The sequence below is a fragment of the Amphibalanus amphitrite genome, unplaced genomic scaffold (genome assembly GCF_019059575.1).
Source record: "Amphibalanus amphitrite isolate SeventyFive unplaced genomic scaffold, NRLGWU_Aamphi_draft 002229F_arrow, whole genome shotgun sequence".
NCBI classification, from domain to species: Eukaryota; Metazoa; Arthropoda; class Thecostraca; order Balanomorpha; family Balanidae; genus Amphibalanus; species Amphibalanus amphitrite.
In genome coordinates this window covers 9,193-35,321 of record NW_024883719.1, presented here as the reverse complement: position 1 = coordinate 35,321, position 26,129 = coordinate 9,193, and the positions used below count along the sequence as shown (strand labels likewise).

The window sequence follows — 26,129 nt, the reverse complement described above, 5'->3', positions numbered from 1 at the left end:
CCTGACCTGTGACCTGACCTTGTATGACCAGTGACCTCAAATAGCAACATATGTACTAGACAACTGACGCCCTATCGCTGATTTTCGACAAAATGCGTTTTACTCGGTGTTATAGCACTTTCCCTAGAAGCCCCGTGAACGGTGAAACATTTTATCTTTGACCTGACCTGTGACGTCATCGGTGACCCCGAGGTCAATGAAATTTGGTTTCCCTCGACAAATTTGACAGGGTTATCAAACGCCGTTTGAATTTTCCGGATCCGTCCAGTAGTTTCGGAGATACGGGGGGGGGGCAAAAAATGCCCCCCACCGCGCGGAAGGTGGCCGGGAGGCCCACCGCCTGCCGGGTTAAGAACGGCTGGGGCGATTGCGCACAAATTTGGCACAATGCTCTAGACCGGTCATTGGGGTGCCGTGCAAAGTCAGTGGAAGAACCCTCTCGCACTTCCGCACGTGCAGGGCTCACTCTGTCGCCCGCTCGCTCTTCGCTCAAAAGGCGTTTTTACCGGTTTAATTAATTAGGAAGGCCATATTCTCCTTAAGGTCATACCAATGTCATAGTCATGGATCGTGATATGTGTATAAATTACATTAACTTCTACTGTTTTTTTTTTTCAATTCCAGAGTTATGTTCCGGCTCTTTATGGGTATGCCTCTTGGGACGCCTGACGAAAACAACAACAGCCATGTAGGGTAAGTAAGAATTTATGACCTTTCCTCGTAAAATATAAATTAGCAAAAAGGATATATTGATATTGATATTTCGATCACAGATCTTCGTCGGAATTGTTAACAAAAGACAGAATAAGAATACATTTCTTGTCTGCTCCTTTCTTTATCTCCTATTTCACTATCGTTATCACGAGCAATTAAATCTAAAGTCCATTTTTCAAATCATGATAACTTTTAGTCGACATACGAATACAAGTAACTGAAATTGTTAAGCCTAATTAACAAACTTCTTACATTAGAAAATACAAATCAAAATCCTAAATTGGCGCACTGCATTCTAACACTCATCTACATAAACGAGACAGGTACATCCAGTGACACACATCCATACACTTACATAATAGGCCAAGACGATACATTCGAGTTCAGTTCCGGTCTGCGTTTTCTAATCAAAATAGACTCTGCGATTTTGCGATCTGGGTGATCCGTTGCCCTATATGCACTGACACACTTATGCTATAAGGAATGTCCCTGGCATCTGGGTGAACATTTCCAAAGTGATCACCCATAGGGGGTGTCTGGTTTGTTGCCAATGGCGTCTCTCACATGTTCATTGTACCTAAGCCGTATCGGGCGTTTCGTTTCCCTATGTACTGTGCACTGGTCGTTCCTGCACCACACAGTTTACATGTTAACATGTAGACTACATTCTTTTGTGTACACTGGCCTGTGAACCCACTCTTGCACAAATTACACCTATTTCCCCCTGGACAACGAGGTTTGCTAAATGCTGAACGAACTAAACGTTTTTTTTAACTTCATATCATTTCGCCAAGCCAGCTTTACATTGAGTCCGGATTTCTTAATAATGCTGTTCACTTTGCACAGTAAATGCTCATCGATGTATGGCAAAGTCAAATAACCGTCATCCCCCGCCTTCTGTGTGTTCCCACGTTTTTGTTTTGTCCGTTTGTCGTTTTGTACCTCTCTGAGGAGCCTCTTGAGTAGATTACGTGAATAACCTTTTTTACCAGTAAAAGACGGATCTTTTCCACACTGGAGGCTCCCTTAGCTTTGCTAGAGGAAAGGTTCAGCGCCCTGCGAAACATGCCCTGATCATGTTGTGTTTGTTGAGGTGGGATGTGCCGAAGTGGCATGCAAGACAATGCCCGAATTCGTCGGTTTTATGTACAGTTCTGTCTCTACTTAAGCTGTCTGGTTCCATTCGACTCTACCGTTACATAGGTGTCTAAGAAAGGGACCCCTTTTCCGTTTTTGAGTGATCTAGGGTGAATTTCAACTTTGGGTGCAAGCCATTGAGCTACGTCAGAAAGTTGAACAGCTCCTCCTCTCCATGATTCCATATTCCGGCAAAATCATCTATGTATCTAACCAAAAAGTCTGGTTTGAGCGCCGCACCTGTCAGAGCTTGTTGTTCAAACTTGTCTAAGAAGATGACTGCTAAAGGCGGAGCGCACGGGTTGCCCATAGCGATGCCCTGCTTTTGCCTGAAGAAGGCATCTCCAAACGAGAAGACATTGTTGTGTAGGCATTGATCCAGTAGAGCACATATGTCCTCCTTGCTTAGACCAAATGTTTCAATCCCCCCCGCGTGAGCTTCTAACTTTTCTTTGGCTGCTTGAATGGCCTCCTCTACAGGTATGCTCCCATACAGATTTACTACATCTATACTGAAGAAGATGGACCCTGTCGGAAGTGACTGTCTTTGACAGTGATCATTCATTCTTTTCAAAAAATCGTTAGTGTCACAGAGATGAGTTGGAATGAACGCTAAAAGCTGCTTTAATATTCTCTCGAGAAGGCAAGCTGTCTTTTCGGTAGGCCCACCCGAGCCTGAAACTACTGGGCGCAATGGAACTTCGGGCTTATGGTCTTTAGGAAGGCCGTAAAAAACTGGAGTTCTGCTATGCATGGGCGTTAGATCTTCCACGTTTTTCTCTGAAAGTTTATCTTTAGCTACCGCCTTGAATACCTGTTTAGTCTTCGCTTCCACCTGCGGAACTGGATTTTTCGGCAACTTTTCATAACTCTCATTGTCATTTAAAATCGTCTCAACTTTATCCTTATAATCCTCCCTATCCATCAGAACGAATTTTCGTTCAGCGCGTGCATCTCTGCCGCAGGCTGGCCGAGGCCGGCGCCGAGCAGAGAGCACGCGCGGTAGGCTCAGTTGTTCGCTTAAAAAACTGAGTGAAAAGCATCAGAGCCGGGAGGTCGTTGACCTTTGACAACGAAGGCCGACACAAGGCACCGCTCGCCAAGAGGATTCGCCAGTAAATACAATTAATTTGTTTTTGCAATAACTCAGCCGTTTCTGGGCCGAGTTAGCTGAAACTTGGACTGTCAGTGGTAGTGTAGTGTAGTGTAGTGTAGGGTAGGGTAGGGTAGGGTAGGGTAGGGTAGGGTAGGGTAGGGTAGGGGTAGGGTGGTAGGGTTAGGGGTAGGGTAGGGGTAGGGTAGGGTAGGGTAGGGTAGTGTAGTGTGGGTAGGGTAGGGTAGGGGTAGGGTAGGGTAGGGTAGGGTAGGTTAGGGTAGTGTAGGGGTAGGGGTAGGGGTAGGGTAGGGTAAGGTAAGGGTAGGGTAGGGTAGGGTAGGGTAGTGTAAGGGTAGGGTAGGGTAGGGTAGGATATGGTAGGGTAGGGTAGGGTGGGGTAGGGACTAGGGGTAGGGTAGGGACTAGGGGTAGGGTTTGGTAGGGTAGGGTAGGGTAGGGTAGGGGCAGGGTAGGGTAGGGTAGGGTAGGGTAGGTTAGGGCAGTGTAGGGGTAGGGGTAGGGTAGGGTAGCGTAGGGCAGGGTAGGGTAGGGTAGGGTGGGGGTAGGGTAGGGTAAGGGTAGGGTAGGGTAGTGTAAGGGTAGGGTAGGGTAGGGGTAGGGTAGGGTAGTGTAGGGTTAGGGGTAAGGTAGGGTAGGGTAGGGTAGGGTAGTGTAAGGGTAGGGTACGGGTAGGGAAGGGTAGGGTAGGGAAGGGTAGGGTAGTGTAGGGGTAGGCCTAGGGGTAGGGGTAGGGTAGGGTAGGGTAGGGTAGGGTAGGGTTGAATTGAGTAACATCCTAATTCTTACAAAGGGCTCGAACAACTCGCATGCATTACCATCATGCTTTACAGTTCAATTAAAAGCAGTTACCCAGTTCTACACAAATAATATACCAATAAATATGCAAGTTTCTACACCCAAACTAATGCATCCGTTAATCATGCATATCAAAACATACAGTTATCGCGTAAACCTGTTGTACAGTAGGTCTACTAAAAAAGTCCCCCGCTCCAGAGGCGGCCGGCCGGCCGAACCCCCGGATTCCAGCCCGACTCTATTGCGCAGGCCGCGGCAGCGACACGGGTCAGGTCGCGGCGCCCGGCGAGTGGGTCAGTTGGCGGCGGCCGGCCGTGGAGTGAGGACGCCGTGTGTGGGCGCAGAGATGCCGCAGTGCAGAGGAGGGGAAGATAATGACTACACAATGTCGGAAATGATGCCTTTGTGATCTAAATTAAACACCTGCAGTGCATATCCCCTTGCCCCATTCCTTTTTATCATAATCCTTCAATAATCTGTAATGGCCATTCAGCGCAAGCAAAAACAAAACAACCCGTTTAGCGGCGACATCATCTCGGATAAAAAAGCGACAGTGATGATTAGAATAGACTTAGCGCGAGGGCAAATCGAGGGGTATAACTATATGTATCACATACCGAGTATTTTATTCCCATCTAGCGAATTAAGATTGGGGATCTTGTCCAACAAGTCAGCGGCCGTTCTAGACACAGAATAATGCTTTGCTTTTGGTCACATCATTATCTGCAATAATTCGAAGCGAGGTTTAACCCTCGCCGGCCGAGAAGAAGGGGTGGATGCCGCCACCATCAGACTTGTAAACGACTCAATTTTTTTGAGTCGATTCTTTGTTTGAGTCTGGAAATTTGAATCGATTCATCAAACGACTCATGATGTTAAATTTAATTGATTCGAATCAACTCATGACTCATCAAGTTCCTCGATAAAATAATTCGAATCAACTCATGACTCGAGCAACTAGCCAACGGAATGATTCGAATCAACTCATGACTCACACATTTTGATGAATCGATTCAAATCAATCATGACTCACACGACATTTTTATTGAACTTATTTCATTCAACCCATGACTCACTATAGGCATTTGTTGATTATTTGACTCAAAGCTATATGATAAGATGAATATGTCGCATACCACAATTGTATTAAGCGGCATAGTAGCCTTGACCAAAGATTCAAGCAGCTACCTAGTAGGACTAGGTACATAGGTAACTACTTTGGCAAACATGGTTGATGCAGTTTCCAGTTCCTAAGTCCCAATTCCACTTTTGAATTCTAATATTCCTGCAGATTGGGCTACCTATTCTGTAGCATACTGGTCACTGGTCAGTCTTGCTTCAATTTCTTATCTTGTCACCTACAACAAAGCAAACAAGTTCTAACTGCAAGCAGTCCAGAAAATAGGTACTTCAATGTTTGTACACATCACTTCCATTCAGTTTGCTGTACACACCCAACAATATTTTGGGCTCTAGAAATCGAATACCAATAACATATGTAGGTAAGTATGACTGAAATCCATTTATAATGGACACAAATCCAATTGAAGCAAGGCTGACCAGTTGCAAATCTTACCTGCCTTTTCAAAGACATTGACATACCAATTACCAAAGTCACTGTGCCCACCGGAAGTCGCAGTTCATGTCTGATACCCATGGCCTTGGTTTGATATTTAAATGCATTTCATAACTCAATCAGCTTTGAAATTATTTCTATCTGTATGAAATGAATCTAAGGCATTCTCCAGAAGCCGTGATATTGAACAGATTTTTAGCCAACTGGCGCCGCATGGTGGCGCTAGCAGAGCGTATAACACTAGCGCTCTACTAGCGCCATCATACGGCAACAGCTGGCAAATAACTGAGTCAATACCAATACCATTCTCCAAGGCCAATGGTTCCGTGTTGATATGAAAACGGCGCATTTGAGCGTCATATATGCTAAGCCTTACGCACGCTAATCTACTGCATAAAGGTAACAATTTTGGAACACGATCAGGAAGAGGACAAAGTCTCCACTCTAGCACATACTAAACGCCTAATGACATTGATACAAAGACCCCGAATGCATTGACGAGTAAATGTGCATCAGGAACGGATTTTCCTACTTGTTCATCATAGTGATACGTTTGTAATACGCAATTACTCTGCTCATGGATCCCAGCTCAAAGACGCTAAGATCAAAATCAGGTCAGTCCCAGAAACTTTGGTTTTTATTCCATATCTAAGTACTAACAACAAATTGTAGTTTGTTTTCTACGTTAATGAATTGGCACTAAGTCATGATCGCAACCTTGCGGTACTTTAATGCCATTTCGATTTTGCAGTACTTTAACGTCAACAAAATTTTGCAGTGTTTTAACGCCTGTGTGTCTTGCTATTGGTGTCGACATTTCTGGCGGACCTTACAGTTTATGTTTCTCTATTTTGATTTTGATTTTCTGGTTTGGGACGTTATATAGTTGATATTTGAAGGACTTATGTATTCCATTCTAAAAACGAATATCTTTTACCAAGAATATTAGCAAAGGTATCAGTATATTTATCTTGTTCCATGTTTGATGTTAGGTTCTGACTGATGAAGTCACTGCTCCATGGATCCCCAGTTCACATCATTTTTAGCAGCTTGTAGTAAAAGGGGCTTAGGTGAGCATGAAATTCATTGTTCTTCTTACGCCTTATATTAAATATGACCTGAATCTGGTTCTAAAATACAAACTGTGAAGCGAAGTGAATTGACCATGGATGAGTGTTTTACTTTGCAACACAAGGTTGCTCAATTGGAAAGAAAATATTTTCTTCTTGCACAGTACACAATTTTCCAAATGAATTTCGGGAACGGGTCCATCTGGTTCCAATGCTGACCTAGACCGGGTCTGACCGGTTTTGGAAATATGCCAGTCAGATTGGGTCCGGGTCCGGGTCCCAAAATTTTCCAGTTTTGCCACCTCTAGTACCTAGGTACCAACTGCCAAATGCTTTTGGCTCATTAGGCGCCTGTGCCTGAGCCTCTGAGGCTCTTGTAAGTCTGAAATATGGAGTGAAGTGATGGCTAAAGCTGAGGGGGTGATCTAGCATTGATTATTAGGGTGTTGATGGTGACTTGTAAACGACTCAATTTTTTTTGAGTCGATTCTTTGTTTGAGTCTGAAAATTGAATCGATTCATCAAATGACTCATGATGTTAAATTTAATTGATTCGAATCAACTCATGACTCATCAAGTTCCTCGATGAAGTGATTCGAATCAACTCATGACTCATCGAAAAACGGTTTGATTCTGAGTCGATTCACGAATCAACTCAGAGTCGTTTACAAGTCTGGCCACCATGCATTTTTTTTGCGGTAGCTCAAAGCACACTGATGATAGAAGGCTGACATTTCACATGCCTTACATTTAATTCAAGCCGGATCACTTGACATCAACCACGTTTTCAGGTCAGGTCACTTAAATATGACGTCTTAGGTAAACCTCTGCACGGTTGTCGGTTATAAAATGATGCAATCCGCAATGCATTATTTTAGTGTCGTAAGCATAATGGGGAATTATGGAAACCGTTAATTTGGCGTCGGAAATGATCTGAAACTATACCTCAAGCACATGAAATCGTGACTTCATGCATTCTTGGCAAGGTCTAATGCTTCACTTTTGCATTATTCACCTTGCGTGACGTCATTATGACGTCACTAGGGTCATAGGAGTGTTTCGTCAATAACTCCCGATCAAAATGAGCTAGCCATTCGGGACAGCCATCAATGGACTTTGCAAGACTTGCCGAATCAAATGTTATGCAGCATGTCCTCCTTTCAACAGCTTCGTGACCTGCGTTGCCCTAACATGACATTGACCTGAGGTAGACATCCTAAATTGCTTCACCTAAACAAAAAAGCATATAAATCGACGCGTCTGAGAACAGAAAACACGATTGTATCGAAATGACGAAAATGCGTTTAGTTATATACCAAGAACCGATCAAATACCTTGGGGGCCCTTGACCTGCCCTAAGAGGTCACTGATATTTTAAAATGAGGTGCCAGTCGCTGCGTCACGTAACGACGCAAGCGCTCTTTTTTTCGCGAGGCTCTAGCAGCTAGCTCAATTATAGGAGCTAAACATGGGGTCGGGGAATCGCTCCCTTCTCACTCAATATTTGGCCGGGATAGTGTTTGCAATTTTTGTTAAAATCTAGCATTTTAAGATTTCAAATGACCCATTTTTTCCCGCCCAAGTCAATTCATATTCGCCCAATTCAAGGTCATAACATCAGGTTACGTCAAGTGAACTTACCTCAAGGAAAGTTCCTGTGCTCATCATATCTAAATACACCGACTAACCGATCGCTTCAGAACTTTCAGCGATTCTAATGGGCAACATTATATGTATTTGAAACGTTTACTTTGCAAGTTTGACATTGTTGACAGAGAGGCCGGGTCAATTTTGAGATCGCTCAAGGCTCAAGTCAATGGGAGAAAATTGAACTGCACTTTTTTGGACGGAACGCATAATAAACACTCTGAAAACAAGTGGTGCTTGATGAGATACAATACTGAATGAGAAAATTGTTTGTTTTGGTTGGGGGCCATCTTTTTCGGGTCTGAAAAGGCCCTTGCAACAGAACATAACAAGGCCCTACAACTAACCGCCTTTGTTTTAACATCACGGACGGCGCGTATGACACCCACATGCTGCACACTTGTTTTTATTTGGCCCAATCGCTCTGGAATTTCTCAAACTCCCTGACCGGTCAGTGAGTTTGCAAACTCCCTAGTGAATTTGTAAACTCCCTAGTGATTTTGCAAACTCACTGATGGGTCAGGGAGTTTGCAAAACTCCGAGTTTGCAAACTCACGGATTTCTCAAACTCCATATATATATATATATATATATATATATATATATATATATATATATATATATATATATATATATATATATATATATATATATATATATATATATATATATATATATATATATATATATATATATATATATATATATATATATATATATATATATATATATATATATATATATATATATATATATATATATACGGACTGCCTGCATATACGGACGGACTGCCTGCATCCGGCCTCAAATAAAGCTCTATTCCAGAATGGGAAACCGCCAATCAGCAGCTTGGTACCTAGGTGAATTGGATCAACGTCCGTGTCAAAAAGTCCGCAACTGGCCTTGAAAACATCCCAACATTGATAGACATCTCGCTAAAATAAGTTCCTTGCCCAGTTATCTCTTGATCTGCTTAAAAAGTATTTTGCACTACTATCGCCCGTACTAACATTTCATTGAGCTTAAGTTCCCCTGAACTCAGAAGTATGTTCCAAAATACATCGCTCTTCATTACAGCTCTTTTAATCCACATAACCTTGAGAGCACTATCATATATTGTGACATTTGGCACTTTAAATCTGGTATACATAACAGAGCGTTTGATTTTATCCTGCTTGTTGTTCCAAATAAATCGGAAAAACATCACCTCGAAATCATGAAGACCGACTTCGGCGGAGAAGGCAGTGCATTGAGGATGTGCGTCAACATTGGCAACGCCAGCGTCTTTACTACCGTGCGCTTCCCATAAAAAGATAAACGCCTTCTCAGCCATCCTCTGAGAAGATTTGCAATGTCAACGACCTTCCTTCTCACATTACGTTCTGACATGTCTGTCATTGTTCTGGTAAACTCGATGCCAAGAAGTGTGAATTTTTCAGCAGCAACCAACAGGTCTGTGTTGGCCAAAAAAGCGGGAGACGGCCGGGAACCCATCCAAAACACTTGAGTTTTCTTAGCATTTAAAGTAAGACCTAAAACCTCCCCAAACGCTTGTAGCGTAGTCAAGCAGGCAATCAGGCTTCCCCGTGTACCATCTAAGATAAAAGTCGTGTCATCGGCGTATTGCTCAATTTTACATTCTTTGCCGTCCCTGACCCAGCCTCTAATTTGCGGATTGTTTCTCACCATGATCGCTAAAATTTCAACGCACAAAACGAAAACTAAAGGTGAGCAACAGTCACCCTGTCTACAGCCCCGTTCTACGTTAAAGAATTGAGTCGACGTACCATTTTGGCAAACGGCCGATACGGCCCCTGTAAACATTACCCGGATCCATTTTCTGAAGCTTTCTCCAAAACTGAACTTCTTTGGGACATCCTGAATGAACTTATGATCTAGAGAGTCGAAGGCGCTCTGAAAATCAGCCAACAATAGCATTAGGGTACTTGAATTCTTGGAATGTTTCGCCTCCCACATTACGTCGTACACAGTTCGTGTACACTCACCAATGTAACGTCCTTTCATGAATCCCTTTTGCTCCTGTCCTATCAATTTATCAATAACCAATCGCAGCCGGTTTGCAATCACCCTGGATAGTATCTTAAAAGAGGTATTGAGAAGCGAAATAGGTCGCCAATTTTTAATAAATTCTTTCGGCTTCTTTCCTTTTGGAATCAGTGTAATTATGCCCTGTCTTTGGGAACACGACAGAAGATTCTTGTCGTAACCACTGTTCAATGAGCGAACTAGAAAACCGCTAATCTGCTTCCAGAAGAACTTGAAAAAATTAACACTAAACCCGTCCGGCCCTGGAGACTTATCATTTCGTAACTCGCGTAAGGCTTGGGTGGCTTCTTTTAGAGTTAATAGGCCTTCTAACGTACGAGATTCATCAGAGGTCAATTTTGGATAGTCATCACCAATCTCTTTCTGACAGTGATTAATATTCTTTTGTGCCCGTGCCTTGTAAAGGCTACTAAAGTGAGCCTCTATGCAGTCTAGCACTTTGACATTATCGTTTACCAATTCACCGTCGACATTTAAGCAAGGGATGTATTTTGCAACACTCTGCCTCTTTTCCAGCCCGCAAAAATACTTCGTTGGAGACTCTCCCTCCTGTACCCAGCGGACACACGCCCGCTGCGCCGCACCGGCCAGCTTTATCCGTCGGAGGTCTGAAAGCTCCTGCTGTGCGCAAACCAAACGTTCACGATAGATCTCCCCTTCCCCGAAAAGGCCTTCCAATACTTGCATTTTCAAGAGCCAGTACTTCCTCGCGTCTATCTCTTTCCCGTTTCTTCCGCGCACCGTAGGATATAGTCAGGCCACGAATTTTGCATAGCAAGACTTCAAAAAAGAGTTGATCATCAATAACTAATGCAATATCGTTACTCTCTTCAACTTCATCGCTGGTGTAAAGTGGAAAAGCATATTGTCTTTTAATCTATAAAATCTCTGCATTCACCAAGTCAATGTAGGTGGAGTCTTTCAGCAACGAATTATTAAACTTCCAATAGAGTCCACGTTTACTTTGCATTCCTTCACTTATTAACAATGCTAGTCAGGCTGTGATCAGACCGGTAACCTGGTAAAATAAATGAGCTGGAAACCAGTCTCGACACCGCTAACGAGACCAAACAATAATCTAGTCTTCCAAGTCTGAGAGGGGACGATCGCCTCCAAGTATACGACCTTTTCGTCGCGTGTTGCTCCCTCCACACATCAACCATACCCTCTTTCTCCATAAACTCTAGAATCACTTCCCTGGCCCGGCGGTTACCTTGAGAGACATAGTGTTCAGTGTCCACATTAGGATTTAACGTAACATTCCAGTCTCCTACAATAACAACATTGTTATTATCGATATACCCTATTAAAGAAAACACTGACCTGTAGAAACCTGGGTTATTATCATTAGGACCGTGCAGAACTGCCAGCGTACATCGTCCGGGACCCGCCAGCTCGATATCTAGTATACGAATACTGCATGGGGGAGCGGGCAATAGCAAAAAATATTGCCCGATGTGACGTCACTGTCGCCCGAGGGTGAAGACCGAAACAAGTGCTATTGCCCGAGGCGAAGCCGAGGGCAATAGCACTTATGGAGGTGACCTTTGGTGACCTGACCTGTGACCTGACCTTGTATGACCAGTGACCTCAAATAGCAACATATGTACTAGACAACTGACGCCCTATCGCTGATTTTCGACAAAATGCGTTTTACTCGGTGTTATAGCACTTTCCCTAGAAGCCCCGTGAACGGTGAAACATTTTATCTTTGACCTGACCTGTGACGTCATCGGTGACCCCGAGGTCAATGAAATTTGGTTTCCCTCGACAAATTTGACAGGGTTATCAAACGCCGTTTGAATTTTCCGGATCCGTCCAGTAGTTTCGGAGATACGGGGGGGGGGCAAAAAATGCCCCCCACCGCGCGGAAGGTGGCCGGGAGGCCCACCGCCTGCCGGGTTAAGAACGGCTGGGGCGATTGCGCACAAATTTGGCACAATGCTCTAGACCGGTCATTGGGGTGCCGTGCACAAGTCAGTTGGAAGAACCCTCTCGCACTTCCGCACGTGCAGGGCTCACTCTGTCGCCCGCTCGCTCTTCGCTCAAAAGGCGTTTTTACCGGTTTAATTAATTAGGAAGGCCATATTCTCCTTAAGGTCATACCAATGTCATAGTCATGGATCGTGATATGTGTATAAATTACATTAACTTCTACTGTTTTTTTTTTTTCAATTCCAGAGTTATGTTCCGGCTCTTTATGGGTATGCCTCTTGGGACGCCTGACGAAAACAACAACAGCCATGTAGGGTAAGTAAGAATTTATGACCTTTCCTCGTAAAATATAAATTAGCAAAAAGGATATATTGATATTGATATTTCGATCACAGATCTTCGTCGGAATTGTTAACAAAAGACAGAATAAGAATACATTTCTTGTCTGCTCCTTTCTTTATCTCCTATTTCACTATTCGTTATCACGAGCAATTAAATCTAAAGTACATCCATTTTTCAAATCATGATAACTTTTAGTCGACATACGAATACAAGTAACTGAAATTTGTTAAGCCTAATTAACAAACTTCTTACATTAGAAAATACAAATCAAAATCCTAAATTGGCGCACTGCATTCTAACACTCATCTACATAAACGAGACAGGTACATCCAGTGACACACATCCATACACTTACATAATAGGCCAAGACGATACATTCGAGTTCAGTTCCGGTCTGCGTTTTCTAATCAAAATAGACTCTGCGATTTTGCGATCTGGGTGATCCGTTGCCCTATATAGCACTGACACACTTATGCTATAAGGAATGTCCCTGGCATCTGGGTGAACATTTCCAAAGTGATCACCCATAGGGGTGTCTGGTTTGTTGCCAATGGCGTCTCTCACATGTTCATTGTACCTAAGCCGTATCGGGCGTTTCGTTTCTCCTATGTACTGTGCACTGGTCGTTCCTGCACCACACAGTTTACATGTTAACATGTAGACTACATTCTTTTGTGTACACTGGCCTGTGAACCCACTCTTGCACAAATTACACCTATTTCCCCCTGGACAACGAGGTTTGCTAAATGCTGAACGAACTAAACGTTTTTTTTAACTTCATATCATTTCGCCAAGCCAGCTTTACATTGAGTCCGGATTTCTTAATAATGCTGTTCACTTTGCACAGTAAATGCTCATCGATGTATGGCAAAGTCAAATAACCGTCATCCCCCGCCTTCTGTGTGTTCCCACGTTTTTGTTTTGTCCGTTTGTCGTTTTGTACCTCTCTGAGGAGCCTCTTGAGTAGATTACGTGAATAACCATTTTTTACCAGTAAAAGACGGATCTTTTCCACACTGGAGGCTCCCTTAGCTTTGCTAGAGGAAAGGTTCAGCGCCCTGCGAAACATGCCCCTGATCATGTTGTGTTTTGTTGAGGTGGGATGTGCCGAAGTGGCATGCAAGACAATGCCCGAATTCGTCGGTTTTATGTACAGTTCTGTCTCTACTTAAGCTGTCTGGTTTCCATTCGACTCTACCGTTACATAGGTGTCTAAGAAAGGGACCCCTTTTCCGTTTTTTGAGTGATCTAGGGTGAATTTCAACTTTGGGTGCAAGCCATTGAGCTACGTCAGAAAGTTGAACAGCTCCTCCTCTCCATGATTCCATATTCCGGCAAAATCATCTATGTATCTAACCAAAAAGTCTGGTTTGAGCGCCGCACCTGTCAGAGCTTGTTGTTCAAACTTGTCTAAGAAGATGACTGCTAAAGGCGGAGCGCACGGGTTGCCCATAGCGATGCCCTGCTTTTGCCTGAAGAAGGCATCTCCAAACGAGAAGACATTGTTGTGTAGGCATTGATCCAGTAGAGCACATATGTCCTCCTTGCTTAGACCAAATGTTTCAATCCCCCCCGCGTGAGCTTCTAACTTTTCTTTGGCTGCTTGAATGGCCTCCTCTACAGGTATGCTCCCATACAGATTTACTACATCTATACTGAAGAAGATGGACCCTGTCGGAAGTGACTGTCTTTGACAGTGATCATTCATTCTTTTCAAAAAATCGTTAGTGTCACAGAGATGAGTTGGAATGAACGCTAAAAGCTGCTTTAATATTCTCTCGAGAAGGCAAGCTGTCTTTTCGGTAGGCCCACCCGAGCCTGAAACTACTGGGCGCAATGGAACTTCGGGCTTATGGTCTTTAGGAAGGCCGTAAAAAACTGGAGTTCTGCTATGCATGGGCGTTAGATCTTCCACGTTTTTCTCTGAAAGTTTATCTTTAGCTACCGCCTTGAATACCTGTTTAGTCTTCGCTTCCACCTGCGGAACTGGATTTTTCGGCAACTTTTCATAACTCTCATTGTCATTTAAAATCGTCTCAACTTTATCCTTATAATCCTCCCTATCCATCAGAACGAATTTTCGTTCAGCGCGTGCATCTCTGCCGCAGGCTGGCCGAGGCCGGCGCCGAGCAGAGAGCACGCGCGGTAGGCTCAGTTGTTCGCTTAAAAAACTGAGTGAAAAGCATCAGAGCCGGGAGGTCGTTGACCTTTGACAACGAAGGCCGACACAAGGCACCGCTCGCCAAGAGGATTCGCCAGTAAATACAATTAATTTGTTTTTGCAATAACTCAGCCGTTTCTGGGCCGAGTTAGCTGAAACTTGGACTGTCAGTGGTAGTGTAGTGTAGTGTAGTGTAGGGTAGGGTAGGGTAGGGTAGGGTAGGGTAGGGTAGGGTAGGGTAGGGGTAGGGTAGGGTAGGGTTAGGGGTAGGGTAGGGGTAGGGTAGGGTAGGGTAGGGTAGTGTAGTGTAAGGGTAGGGTAGGGTAGGGGTAGGGTAGGGTAGGGTAGGGTAGGTTAGGGTAGTGTAGGGGTAGGGGTAGGGTAGGGTAGGGTAAGGTAAGGGTAGGGTAGGGTAGGGTAGGGTAGTGTAAGGGTAGGGTAGGGTAGGGTAGGATATGGTAGGGTAGGGTAGGGTGGGGTAGGGACTAGGGGTAGGGTAGGGACTAGGGGTAGGGTAGGGACTAGGGGTAGGGTTTGGTAGGGTAGGGTAGGGTAGGGTAGGGGCAGGGTAGGGTAGGGTAGGGTAGGGTAGGGTAGGTTAGGGCAGTGTAGGGGTAGGGGTAGGGTAGGGTAGCGTAGGGCAGGGTAGGGTAGGGTAGGGTGGGGGTAGGGTAGGGTAAGGGTAGGGTAGGGTAGTGTAAGGGTAGGGTAGGGTAGGGGTAGGGTAGGGTAGTGTAGGGTTAGGGGTAAGGTAGGGTAGGGTAGGGTAGGGTAGTGTAAGGGTAGGGTACGGGTAGGGAAGGGTAGGGTAGGGAAGGGTAGGGTAGTGTAGGGGTAGGCCTAGGGGTAGGGGTAGGGTAGGGTATGGTAGGGTAGGGTAGGGTTGAATTGAGTAACATCCTAATTCTTACAAAGGGCTCGAACAACTCGCATGCATTACCATCATGCTTTACAGTTCAATTAAAAGCAGTTACCCAGTTCTACACAAATAATATACCAATAAATATGCAAGTTTCTACACCCAAACTAATGCATCCGTTAATCATGCATATCAAAACATACAGTTATCGCGTAAACCTGTTGTACAGTAGGTCTACTAAAAAAGTCCCCCGCTCCAGAGGCGGCCGGCCGGCCGAACCCCCGGATTCCAGCCCCGACTCTATTGCGCAGGCCGCGGCAGCGACACGGGTCAGGTCGCGGCGCCCGGCGAGTGGGTCAGTTGGCGGCGGCCGGCCGTGGAGTGAGGACGCCGTGTGTGGGGCGCAGAGATGCCGCAGTGCAGAGGAGGGGAAGATAATGACTCTACACAATGTCGGAAATGATGCCTTTGTGATCTAAATTAAACACCTGCAGTGCATATCCTCCCTTGCCCCATTCCTGTTTTATCATAATCCTTCAATAATCTGTAATGGCCATTCAGCGCAAGCAAGCAAACAAAACAACCCGTTTAGCGGCGACATCATCTCGGATAAAAAAGCGACAGTGATGATTAGAATAGACTTAGCGCGAGGGCAAATCGAGGGGTATAACTATATGTATCACATACCGAGTATTTTATTCCCATCTAGCGAATTAAGATTGGGGATCTTGTCCAACAAGTCAGCGGCCGTTCTAGACACAGAATAATGCTTTGCTTTTGGTCACATCATTATCTGCAATAATTCGAAGCGAGGTTTAACCCTCGCCGGCCGAGAAGAAGGGGTGGATGCCGCCACCATCAGACTTGTAAACGACTCAATTTTTTTGAGTCGATTCTTTGTTTGAGTCTGGAAATTTGAATCGATTCATCAAACGACTCATGATGTTAAATTTAATTGATTCGAATCAACTCATGACTCATCAAGTTCCTCGATAAAATAATTCGAATCAACTCATGACTCGAGCAACTAGCCAACGGAATGATTCGAATCAACTCATGACTCACACATTTTGATGAATCGATTCAAATCAACTCATGACTCACACGACATTTTTATTGAACTTATTTCATTCAACCCATGACTCACTATAGGCATTTGTTGATTATTTGACTCAAAGCTATATGATAAGATGAATATGTCGCATACCACAATTGTATTAAGCGGCATAGTAGCCTTGACCAAAGATTCAAGCAGCTACCTAGTAGGACTAGGTACATAGGTAACTACTTTGGCAAACATGGTTGATGCAGTTTCCAGTTCCTAAGTCCCAATTCCACTTTTGAATTCTAATATTCCTGCAGATTGGGCTACCTATTCTGTAGCATACTGGTCACTGGTCAGTCTTGCTTCAATTTCTTATCTTGTCACCTACAACAAAGCAAACAAGTTCTAACTGCAAGCAGTCCAGAAAATAGGTACTTCAATGTTTGTACACATCACTTCCATTCAGTTTGCTGTACACACCCAACAATATTTTGGGCTCTAGAAATCGAATACCAATAACATATGTAGGTAAGTATGACTGAAATCCATTTATAATGGACACAAATCCAATTGAAGCAAGGCTGACCAGTTGCAAATCTTACCTGCCTTTTCAAAGACATTGACATACCAATTACCAAAGTCACTGTGCCCACCGGAAGTCGCAGTTCATGTCTGATACCCATGGCCTTGGTTTGATATTTAAATGCATTTCATAACTCAATCAGCTTTGAAATTATTTCTATCTGTATGAAATGAATCTAAGGCATTCTCCAGAAGCCGTGATATTGAACAGATTTTTAGCCAACTGGCGCCGCATGGTGGCGCTAGCAGAGCGTATAACACTAGCGCTCTACTAGCGCCATCATACGGCAACAGCTGGCAAATAACTGAGTCAATACCAATACCATTCTCCAAGGCCAATGGTTCCGTGTTGATATGAAAACGGCGCATTTGAGCGTCATATATGCTAAGCCTTACGCACGCTAATCTACTGCATAAAGGTAACAATTTTGGAACACGATCAGGAAGAGGACAAAGTCTCCACTCTAGCACATACTAAACGCCTAATGACATTGATACAAAGACCCCGAATGCATTGACGAGTAAATGTGCATCAGGAACGGATTTTCCTACTTGTTCATCATAGTGATACGTTTGTAATACGCAATTACTCTGCTCATGGATCCCAGCTCAAAGACGCTAAGATCAAAATCAGGTCAGTCCCAGAAACTTTGGTTTTTATTCCATATCTAAGTACTAACAACAAATTGTAGTTTGTTTTCTACGTTAATGAATTGGCACTAAGTCATGATCGCAACCTTGCGGTACTTTAATGCCATTTCGATTTTGCAGTACTTTAACGTCAACAAAATTTTGCAGTGTTTTAACGCCTGTGTGTCTTGCTATTGGTGTCGACATTTCTGGCGGACCTTACAGTTTTATGTTTCTCTATTTTGATTTTGATTTTCTGGTTTGGGACGTTATATAGTTGATATTTGAAGGACTTATGTATTCCATTCTAAAAACGAATATCTTTTACCAAGAATATTAGCAAAGGTATCAGTATATTTATCTTGTTCCATGTTTGATGTTAGGTTCTGACTGATGAAGTCACTGCTCCATGGATCCCCAGTTCACATCATTTTTAGCAGCTTGTAGTAAAAGGGGCTTAGGTGAGCATGAAATTCATTGTTCTTCTTACGCCTTATATTATTAAATATGACCTGAATCTGGTTCTAAAATACAAACTGTGAAGCGAAGTGAATTGACCATGGCATGAGTGTTTTACTTTGCAACACAAGGTTGCTCAATTGGAAAGAAAATATTTTCTTCTTGCACAGTACACAATTTTCCAAATGAATTTCGGGAACGGGTCCATCTGGTTCCAATGCTGACCTAGACCGGGTCTGACCGGTTTTGGAAATATGCCAGTCAGATTGGGTCCGGGTCCGGGTCCCAAAATTTTCCAGTTTTGCCACCTCTAGTACCTAGGTACCAACTGCCAAATGCTTTTGGCTCATTAGGCGCCTGTGCCTGAGCCTCTGAGGCTCTTGTAAGTCTGAAATATGGAGTGAAGTGATGGCTAAAGCTGAGGGGGTGATCTAGCATTGATTATTAGGGTGTTGATGGTGACTTGTAAACGACTCAAATTTTTTTTGAGTCGATTCTTTGTTTGAGTCTGAAAATTTGAATCGATTCATCAAATGACTCATGATGTTAAATTTAATTGATTCGAATCAACTCATGACTCATCAAGTTCCTCGATGAAGTGATTCGAATCAACTCATGACTCATCGAAAAACGGTTTGATTCTGAGTCGATTCACGAATCAACTCAGAGTCGTTTACAAGTCTGGCCACCATGCATTTTTTTTGCGGTAGCTCAAAGCACACTGATGATAGAAGGCTGACATTTCACATGCCTTACATTTAATTCAAGCCGGATCACTTGACATCAACCACGTTTTCAGGTCAGGTCACTTAAATATGACGTCTTAGGTAAACCTCTGCACGGTTGTCGGTTATAAAATGATGCAATCCGCAATGCATTATTTTAGTGTCGTATAAGCATAATGGGGAATTATGGAAACCGTTAATTTGGCGTCGGAAATGATCTGAAACTATACCTCAAGCACATGAAATCGTGACTTCATGCATTCTTGGCAAGGTCTAATGCTTCACTTTTGCATTATTCACCTTGCGTGACGTCATTTATGACGTCACTAGGGTCATAGGAGTGTTTCGTCAATAACTCCCGATCAAAATGAGCTAGCCATTCGGGACAGCCATCAATGGACTTTGCAAGACTTGCCGAATCAAATGTTATGCAGCATGTCCTCCTTTCAACAGCTTCGTGACCTGCGTTGCCCTAACATGACATTGACCTGAGGTAGACATCCTAAATTGCTTCACCTAAACAAAAAAGCATATAAATCGACGCGTCTGAGAACAGAAAACACGATTGTATCGAAATGACGAAAATGCGTTTAGTTATATACCAAGAACCGATCAAATACCTTGGGGCCCTTGACCTGCCCTAAGAGGTCACTGATATTTTAAAATGAGGTGCCAGTCGCTGCGTCACGTAACGACGCAAGCGCTCTTTTTTTCGCGAGGCTCTAGCAGCTAGCTCAATTATAGGAGCTAAACATGGGGTCGGGGAATCGCTCCCTTCTCACTCAATATTTGGCCGGGATAGTGTTTGCAATTTTTGTTAAAATCTAGCATTTTAAGATTTCAAATGACCCATTTTTTCCCGCCCAAGTCAATTCATATTCGCCCAATTCAAGGTCATAACATCAGGTTACGTCAAGTGAACTTACCTCAAGGAAAGTTCCTGTGCTCATCATATCTAAATACACCGACTAACCGATCGCTTCAGAACTTTCAGCGATTCTAATGGGCAACATTATATGTATTTGAAACGTTTACTTTGCAAGTTTGACATTGTTGACAGAGAGGCCGGGTCAATTTTGAGATCGCTCAAGGCTCAAGTCAATGGGAGAAAATTGAACTGCACTTTTTTGGACGGAACGCATAATAAACACTCTGAAAACAAGTGGTGCTTGATGAGATACAATACTGAATGAGAAAATTGTTTGTTTTGTTGGGGGCCATCTTTTTCGGTCTGAAAAGGCCCTTGCAACAGAACATAACAAGGCCCTACAACTAACCGCCTTTGTTTTAACATCACGGACGGCGCGTATGACACCCACATGCTGCACACTTGTTTTTATTTGGCCCAATCGCTCTGGAATTTCTCAAACTCCCTGACCGGTCAGTGAGTTTGCAAACTCCCTAGTGAATTTGTAAACTCCCTAGTGATTTTGCAAACTCACTGATGGGTCAGGGAGTTTGCAAAACTCCGAGTTTGCAAACTCACGGATTTCTCAAACTCCATATATATATATATATATATATATATATATATATATATATATATATATATATATATATATATATATATATATATATATATATATATATATATATATATATATATATATATATATATATATATATATATATATATATATATATATATATATATATATATATATATATATATATATATATATATATATATATATATATATATATATATATATATATATATATATATATATATATATATATATATATATATATATATATATATATATATATATATATATATATATATATATATATATATATATATATATATATATACGGACTGCCTGCATATACGGACGGACTGCCTGCATCCGGCCTCAAATAAAGCTCTATTCCAGAATGGGAAACCGCCAATCAGCAGCTTGGTACCTAGGTGAATTGGATCAACGTCCGTGTCAAAAAGTCCGCAACTGGCCTTGAAAACATCCCAACATTGATAGACATCTCGCTAAAATAAGTTCCTTGCCCAGTTATCTCTTGATCTGCTTAAAAAGTATTTTGCACTACTATCGCCCGTACTAACATTTCATTGAGCTTAAGTTCCCCTGAACTCAGAAGTATGTTCCAAAATACATCGCTCTTCATTACAGCTCTTTTAATCCACATAACCTTGAGAGCACTATCATATATTGTGACATTTGGCACTTTAAATCTGGTATACATAACAGAGCGTTTGATTTTATCCTGCTTGTTGTTCCAAATAAATCGGAAAAACATCACCTCGAAATCATGAAGACCGACTTCGGCGGAGAAGGCAGTGCATTGAGGATGTGCGTCAACATTGGCAACGCCAGCGTCTTTACTACCGTGCGCTTCCCATAAAAAGATAAACGCCTTCTCAGCCATCCTCTGAGAAGATTTGCAATGTCAACGACCTTCCTTCTCACATTACGTTCTGACATGTCTGTCATTGTTCTGGTAAACTCGATGCCAAGAAGTGTGAATTTTTCAGCAGCAACCAACAGGTCTGTGTTGGCCAAAAAAGCGGGAGACGGCCGGGAACCCATCCAAAACACTTGAGTTTTCTTAGCATTTAAAGTAAGACCTAAAACCTCCCCAAACGCTTGTAGCGTAGTCAAGCAGGCAATCAGGCTTCCCCGTGTACCATCTAAGATAAAAGTCGTGTCATCGGCGTATTGCTCAATTTTACATTCTTTGCCGTCCCTGACCCAGCCTCTAATTTGCGGATTGTTTCTCACCATGATCGCTAAAATTTCAACGCACAAAACGAAAACTAAAGGTGAGCAACAGTCACCCTGTCTACAGCCCCGTTCTACGTTAAAGAATTGAGTCGACGTACCATTTTGGCAAACGGCCGATACGGCCCCTGTAAACATTACCCGGATCCATTTTCTGAAGCTTTCTCCAAAACTGAACTTCTTTGGGACATCCTGAATGAACTTATGATCTAGAGAGTCGAAGGCGCTCTGAAAATCAGCCAACAATAGCATTAGGGTACTTGAATTCTTGGAATGTTTCGCCTCCCACATTACGTCGTACACAGTTCGTGTACACTCACCAATGTAACGTCCTTTCATGAATCCCTTTTGCTCCTGTCCTATCAATTTATCAATAACCAATCGCAGCCGGTTTGCAATCACCCTGGATAGTATCTTAAAAGAGGTATTGAGAAGCGAAATAGGTCGCCAATTTTTAATAAATTCTTTCGGCTTCTTTCCTTTTGGAATCAGTGTAATTATGCCCTGTCTTTGGGAACACGACAGAAGATTCTTGTCGTAACCACTGTTCAATGAGCGAACTAGAAAACCGCTAATCTGCTTCCAGAAGAACTTGAAAAAATTAACACTAAACCCGTCCGGCCCTGGAGACTTATCATTTCGTAACTCGCGTAAGGCTTGGGTGGCTTCTTTTAGAGTTAATAGGCCTTCTAACGTACGAGATTCATCAGAGGTCAATTTTGGATAGTCATCACCAATCTCTTTCTGACAGTGATTAATATTCTTTTGTGCCCGTGCCTTGTAAAGGCTACTAAAGTGAGCCTCTATGCAGTCTAGCACTTTGACATTATCGTTTACCAATTCACCGTCGACATTTAAGCAAGGGATGTATTTTGCAACACTCTGCCTCTTTTCCAGCCCGCAAAAATACTTCGTTGGAGACTCTCCCTCCTGTACCCAGCGGACACACGCCCGCTGCGCCGCACCGGCCAGCTTTATCCGTCGGAGGTCTGAAAGCTCCTGCTGTGCGCAAACCAAACGTTCACGATAGATCTCCCCTTCCCCGAAAAGGCCTTCCAATACTTGCATTTTCAAGAGCCAGTACTTCCTCGCGTCTATCTCTTTCCCGTTTCTTCCGCGCACCGTAGGATATAGTCAGGCCACGAATTTTGCATAGCAAGACTTCAAAAAAGAGTTGATCATCAATAACTAATGCAATATCGTTACTCTCTTCAACTTCATCGCTGGTGTAAAGTGGAAAAGCATATTGTCTTTTAATCTATAAAATCTCTGCATTCACCAAGTCAATGTAGGTGGAGTCTTTCAGCAACGAATTATTAAACTTCCAATAGAGTCCACGTTTACTTTGCATTCCTTCACTTATTAACAATGCTAGTCAGGCTGTGATCAGACCGGTAACCTGGTAAAATAAATGAGCTGGAAACCAGTCTCGACACCGCTAACGAGACCAAACAATAATCTAGTCTTCCAAGTCTGAGAGGGGACGATCGCCTCCAAGTATACGACCTTTTCGTCGCGTGTTGCTCCCTCCACACATCAACCATACCCTCTTTCTCCATAAACTCTAGAATCACTTCCCTGGCCCGGCGGTTACCTTGAGAGACATAGTGTTCAGTGTCCACATTAGGATTTAACGTAACATTCCAGTCTCCTACAATAACAACATTGTTATTATCGATATACCCTATTAAAGAAAACACTGACCTGTAGAAACCTGGGTTATTATCATTAGGACCGTGCAGAACTGCCAGCGTACATCGTCCGGGACCCGCCAGCTCGATATCTAGTATACGAATACTGCATGGGGGAGCGGGCAATAGCAAAAAATATTGCCCGATGTGACGTCACTGTCGCCCGAGGGTGAAGACCGAAACAAGTGCTATTGCCCGAGGCGAAGCCGAGGGCAATAGCACTTATGGAGGTGACCTTTGGTGACCTGACCTGTGACCTGACCTTGTATGACCAGTGACCTCAAATAGCAACATATGTACTAGACAACTGACGCCCTATCGCTGATTTTCGACAAAATGCGTTTTACTCGGTGTTATAGCACTTTCCCTAGAAGCCCCGTGAACGGTGAAACATTTTATCTTTGACCTGACCTGTGACGTCATCGGTGACCCCGAGGTCAATGAAATTTGGTTTCCCTCGACAAATTTGACAGGGTTATCAAACGCCGTTTGAATTTTCCGGATCCGTCCAGTAGTTTCGGAGATACGGGGGGGGGGCAAAAAATGCCCCCCACCGCGCGGAAGGTGGCCGGGAGGCCCACCGCCTGCCGGGTTAAGAACGGCTGGGGCGATTGCGCACAAATTTGGCACAATGCTCTAGACCGGTCATTGGGGTGCCGTGCACAAGTCAGTTGGAAGAACCCTCTCGCACTTCCGCACGTGCAGGGCTCACTCTGTCGCCCGCTCGCTCTTCGCTCAAAAGGCGTTTTTACCGGTTTAATTAATTAGGAAGGCCATATTCTCCTTAAGGTCATACCAATGTCATAGTCATGGATCGTGATATGTGTATAAATTACATTAACTTCTACTGTTTTTTTTTTTTCAATTCCAGAGTTATGTTCCGGCTCTTTATGGGTATGCCTCTTGGGACGCCTGACGAAAACAACAACAGCCATGTAGGGTAAGTAAGAATTTATGACCTTTCCTCGTAAAATATAAATTAGCAAAAAGGATATATTGATATTGATATTTCGATCACAGATCTTCGTCGGAATTGTTAACAAAAGACAGAATAAGAATACATTTCTTGTCTGCTCCTTTCTTTATCTCCTATTTCACTATTCGTTATCACGAGCAATTAAATCTAAAGTACATCCATTTTTCAAATCATGATAACTTTTAGTCGACATACGAATACAAGTAACTGAAATTTGTTAAGCCTAATTAACAAACTTCTTACATTAGAAAATACAAATCAAAATCCTAAATTGGCGCACTGCATTCTAACACTCATCTACATAAACGAGACAGGTACATCCAGTGACACACATCCATACACTTACATAATAGGCCAAGACGATACATTCGAGTTCAGTTCCGGTCTGCGTTTTCTAATCAAAATAGACTCTGCGATTTTGCGATCTGGGTGATCCGTTGCCCTATATAGCACTGACACACTTATGCTATAAGGAATGTCCCTGGCATCTGGGTGAACATTTCCAAAGTGATCACCCATAGGGGTGTCTGGTTTGTTGCCAATGGCGTCTCTCACATGTTCATTGTACCTAAGCCGTATCGGGCGTTTCGTTTCTCCTATGTACTGTGCACTGGTCGTTCCTGCACCACACAGTTTACATGTTAACATGTAGACTACATTCTTTTGTGTACACTGGCCTGTGAACCCACTCTTGCACAAATTACACCTATTTCCCCCTGGACAACGAGGTTTGCTAAATGCTGAACGAACTAAACGTTTTTTTTAACTTCATATCATTTCGCCAAGCCAGCTTTACATTGAGTCCGGATTTCTTAATAATGCTGTTCACTTTGCACAGTAAATGCTCATCGATGTATGGCAAAGTCAAATAACCGTCATCCCCCGCCTTCTGTGTGTTCCCACGTTTTTGTTTTGTCCGTTTGTCGTTTTGTACCTCTCTGAGGAGCCTCTTGAGTAGATTACGTGAATAACCATTTTTTACCAGTAAAAGACGGATCTTTTCCACACTGGAGGCTCCCTTAGCTTTGCTAGAGGAAAGGTTCAGCGCCCTGCGAAACATGCCCCTGATCATGTTGTGTTTTGTTGAGGTGGGATGTGCCGAAGTGGCATGCAAGACAATGCCCGAATTCGTCGGTTTTATGTACAGTTCTGTCTCTACTTAAGCTGTCTGGTTTCCATTCGACTCTACCGTTACATAGGTGTCTAAGAAAGGGACCCCTTTTCCGTTTTTTGAGTGATCTAGGGTGAATTTCAACTTTGGGTGCAAGCCATTGAGCTACGTCAGAAAGTTGAACAGCTCCTCCTCTCCATGATTCCATATTCCGGCAAAATCATCTATGTATCTAACCAAAAAGTCTGGTTTGAGCGCCGCACCTGTCAGAGCTTGTTGTTCAAACTTGTCTAAGAAGATGACTGCTAAAGGCGGAGCGCACGGGTTGCCCATAGCGATGCCCTGCTTTTGCCTGAAGAAGGCATCTCCAAACGAGAAGACATTGTTGTGTAGGCATTGATCCAGTAGAGCACATATGTCCTCCTTGCTTAGACCAAATGTTTCAATCCCCCCCGCGTGAGCTTCTAACTTTTCTTTGGCTGCTTGAATGGCCTCCTCTACAGGTATGCTCCCATACAGATTTACTACATCTATACTGAAGAAGATGGACCCTGTCGGAAGTGACTGTCTTTGACAGTGATCATTCATTCTTTTCAAAAAATCGTTAGTGTCACAGAGATGAGTTGGAATGAACGCTAAAAGCTGCTTTAATATTCTCTCGAGAAGGCAAGCTGTCTTTTCGGTAGGCCCACCCGAGCCTGAAACTACTGGGCGCAATGGAACTTCGGGCTTATGGTCTTTAGGAAGGCCGT

General features: G+C 43.3%; 1 long non-coding RNA gene across 1 annotated transcript; it reads left to right on the top strand.

Annotated features, from left to right (window-relative positions):
• Positions 1-609: 609 nt before the first annotated feature.
• On the top strand, positions 610-24,714 carry LOC122376665. Its single transcript, XR_006255680.1, has 3 exons — positions 610-693; positions 12,305-12,373; positions 24,162-24,714. It is a non-coding gene; the product is annotated as an uncharacterized LOC122376665 (long non-coding RNA).
• Positions 24,715-26,129: the final 1,415 nt, after the last annotated feature.